This window comes from Eleginops maclovinus, chromosome 13 (assembly GCF_036324505.1).
Source record: "Eleginops maclovinus isolate JMC-PN-2008 ecotype Puerto Natales chromosome 13, JC_Emac_rtc_rv5, whole genome shotgun sequence".
NCBI lineage: Eukaryota > Metazoa > Chordata > Actinopteri > Perciformes > Eleginopidae > Eleginops > Eleginops maclovinus.
The window spans coordinates 12653151-12657341 of NC_086361.1; positions in this window are offsets into that span (position 1 = coordinate 12653151).

Below are 4191 nucleotides of genomic sequence, written 5' to 3' on the forward strand. Positions count from 1 at the left end.
CCATCAGCCCAAATACCGGTGCCCATGGCCAGTGGAGCATGCACAAAGCTGGCTTTTGAACTGGCATGGTCCCAAGCCCTGAACTACCAATAGGGCATGATGCAGAAGGAAAACCAAAGCAATAATAGGGATGGTTGTTAAGATTTTTTTCAAGCATCAGCCTGACCCTAGTTAAAAGTAAATTAAATAGGCATTTAAGTTATAGCTTTTTTTCAAGCAGTAAGTGTTGATTTTATGTGTCAGTAAAACAGTTTCCCCTGCCTTGCTTGCCATCTCTAGACTAAAATAAATGGGGTTCGCCTGGAAGTTAGCAACAACTCCCGCTAAGACTCACTTGAGGTGTGCTGACTTTTAAGGTGGACCATCTTTTCTGCTTTAATTGAACTAATTAACTGATAGCATGTATTTACTATTCTTATTGTGTGTTAACAGTTTAACGGTCAATTATTAACTTCTTAGTCCAAGATGAGGGCTTCAAGAGAAAAATCACCTGCTGCTTGGAAAATAAGTAATTGCTCCTATCAGCTTTAGTGGTTGTGTTGCTGCCCTGTTGCATGTCTTCCTAAATACACCTTTTGTTTATGACGAGCTTTTTCCCTCTCCACTGGGTGTTTATTTAATGCCTTGGGGGAAGCAAAACAAACATAATTTATGTAAAAACGTTCCAGATTATCGCTTGAATTGATGAGTTATTCTTCATCTAACGTTCAAGTATGTACTTTTAGTCAGCCACCTGGGATAAAACAGCATTGCCAGGTTAAATAACAGCACTTTAAAATGTGTTTCTATAGCAACCTTCAGATGAGCCTGTAGTTAATGAAGCTGGATGTACACACGTTGTGGGATCATAATTAGCTGTGTCCCTCAGGAAAAAGTAGGCAGCAGCTTTACACTGCCTATTTGCTGTGTGATCTGCAGGCAATATTTCAGCCACAGCAGCGCCATCATGTAATTATTCTAGCTGATCAAGATGTAGTGCTTTTACTCGAAAGAAATACAGTGTTAATGTTTAAGACTGTACAGCATTAATATTAAACCAGAAGTTAGTGTTAGCAAAATAAGATGCTCATTTTTTTTCCTTTCTTTGGATAGTGTGTTGTTTTGTATGTCTGTCAAGCCAGTATTTTAAACAACAAGGGAGGCAGTTTTCATTCAGAAAAATATCAAATATTCAACACTTATGTCCAATCCCACCCTTTTATCTCTTCATCTTTTTCCCGCTTCATCCCTCTCCCTTCTCATTAGCAGTCTCCTATCTCCTCCCCTAACATCACTCCATCCCTCCTCATTTCTTAGTCAGATGGGGCTTTGCAAGGCAGAAGGTCACAGAAATGTCTCTCTTACATAGAAACAATCTTTCTCATACTAGGTCTCCCCCACTTTTTTCTCACACTTTCTCTCTCCTCACACACACACACACACATGAAAATGAATACATTATTAAAAATCCATTCTTCTTTCCCCCACTTTTTCTTTTTTTCCCAATTGTCTCTCATCCCCGCTCCTTCTTACTCTGAAGACAGTAAATGTATTATTATTTTTGGTCTGACTCCCTGTGCTGATATGATATAAGGGTGACGGATATGGTGTCGTAACATACATCTCCAAAGGTAGACTGAATGCCCAGAGAAAAGATTCAAGCAACGCTTTCATCAATGTGCTTTTGAGCATGGTACCTGTTGTAGCCTCACCGGACTCAGAGCAAGAGCTTCCCATATGTAGATCTGAAAAAAAGAATTGTGGCTCTACATAAAGATTGCCTAGGCTATAAGAAGACTGCCAACACCCTGAAACTGAGCTGCAGCACGTTGGCCAAGACCATACAGCGGTTTACCAGGACAGGTTCCACTCAGGCCTCGCCATGGCCGACCAAAGAAGTTGAGTGCACGTGCTCAGCGTCATATCCAGAGGCTGTCTCTTGAAAATAGACGTATGACTGCTGCCAGCATTGCTGCAGAGGTTAAAGGGGTGGGGGGTCAGTCTGTCAGTGCTCAGATCATACGCCGCACACTGTATCAAATTGGTCTGCAAGGCTGTCGTCCCAGAAAGAAGCCTTTTCTAAAGATGATGCACAAGAAAGCAAGCCAACAGTTTGCTGAAGACAAGCAGACTAAGGATATGGATTACTGGAACCATGTCCTGTGGTCTGATGAGACCAAAATAAACGTATTTGGTTCAGATGGTGTCAAGCGTGTGTGGCGGCAACCAGGTGAGGAGTACAAAGACAAGTGTGTCTTGCCTACAGCCAAGCATGCTGGTCACAGTGTCATGGTTTGGGGCTGCGTGAGTGCTGCCGGCTGTGGGGAGCTACAGTTCACTTAATCACCTTCTGGTAAGAAAAGAACAAATCTACAAGCTTCAAATCAGAGTTGTGTTATTTAATAAAGAGCAGAGCATTTAACAGAATCAATTCCAGCTGGAGGTCAGATAACCTGCACAACCAATGTCGTACAAGGATCTGACCCCGATCAAACATTAGACCAGATTCTTAGAGGGAAGGAAGAAGGGGAACAGCCAATCAAATTCTACATTACAGGATACTAAAACAAAGGGAGATGGGAAAGGGGAAGCTAAATCAAAGGTCAGAGAGATAGACATTTGTCTTTCTCAGGAAGTCAATACTTTAACAGCTGGATGTGAATTTCATGTGGATTGAAACGTCGGGAAAGTCGAACTGCTGAAGAAACTTACAGTGACATATATATATAATTAAATGACATTATTATACATTTCTACGATAGAAGGAACATTGGGATTTGTTTTCAAGCTTTTAGCCCTATTTATCTGTACCATACTGTAGATTGGTGTCTGCAATTAGAAAATTGTGATTCAAGCAAAACTTTGGAGGGAGTTCCCATCACACTCTTTACAATAATGTAATTTATTTAAGCTGAGAGTGATTCTCAGTAATGCTGCTGATGCACTGCTTATTAGCAAACACTGCTGCTGCTGCTGCTGCTGCTCAAATAGCATTTCAGCGACAAGCGCAGCCACCTGAAAGCTCTTGTTCTTTTAGAAGATTTATTCATATCAAGCCCCCCTCCCTCTCCAATCAATGTATGCCTGTGAGAAAGACAGAGTTGAAGGCTACAAACCAAATAGTGAAATAATTGTAATTATGTCCCACGTGAGTTGGCTGGCTTTATGCATTTTAAACTGCACGAACAAAATGCGATATGACCTTCACAAAATACTTTTCTAAGCTTTGATATTGCATATGTGCAAACAGTCTTCCCATAGCATGTACTGCAGGTGGAACATAATTGATCAGGCACTGATAGAAATGTAATATGTATGGCAAAATCAAAAGAGGGTCATAGTTGTTTATGCTTAATTTGGATATAGGAAGCAACATCTCATTGCTACCCTTTGCCATGGTTTGCATTTCCCCTCATGCATTGGCTTGAAAGTATAAGATACTTCACAAGTTAGACACTTCGGCCCTAGGTCATCACTTATACTATTTTTGTAGTTTCATCATTCCACTTCATCTTACCGCTTTCAGGTATCCTGACCGTCAGGCCAGGAACCACTCAAATATAAGTTAAGGCCCCCAACCACTAACCCTAACGTCCCCTTTATGAAAAGGCTGGGGATCCATGATGCATATTTATTCCTCTCTCATTTCCCGTCATCTCTCTACTCTCCATATTCTGATTCAAATTATATACTGGGTTTTTTCTGGATCACTGGGCCACATGTGAAGCATAGCGTGAGTTCAGACAGAGATAAGAAGTCGTGCTTGCATTAACTGATCATTCCTGCCTCACCATGGATGGCTCGTTCTTCATGTGTTTTACTACAAGCTAAGTAGTAACTGCCAAACGTGTTCATGCATGTGACACTGGGTATTATCACCCTGCTTCAATTACCCATAAACTAATGTTATTTGTTGTTGCAGCTCACTCTGCCACTCCAAACCTTTTCTGATGTGATATATTTGTATACCTATACATGTATATTGAGGAGGAATCAGTTCTATAACCATATTAGCATTGTATACAAATGATACATCCTTTAACTTGTGAATATCAAATACTTTATAATAAGATTGTTTGATTTGATAGATTGCAACCACCTTTAGCATGCTATCTGAGAAATTAACAGATAGATGGATGGATGGATGGATATATGGACGGATGGATAGATACATGAAACTACCGAAACTAATAGTGCAAATATTATGACACA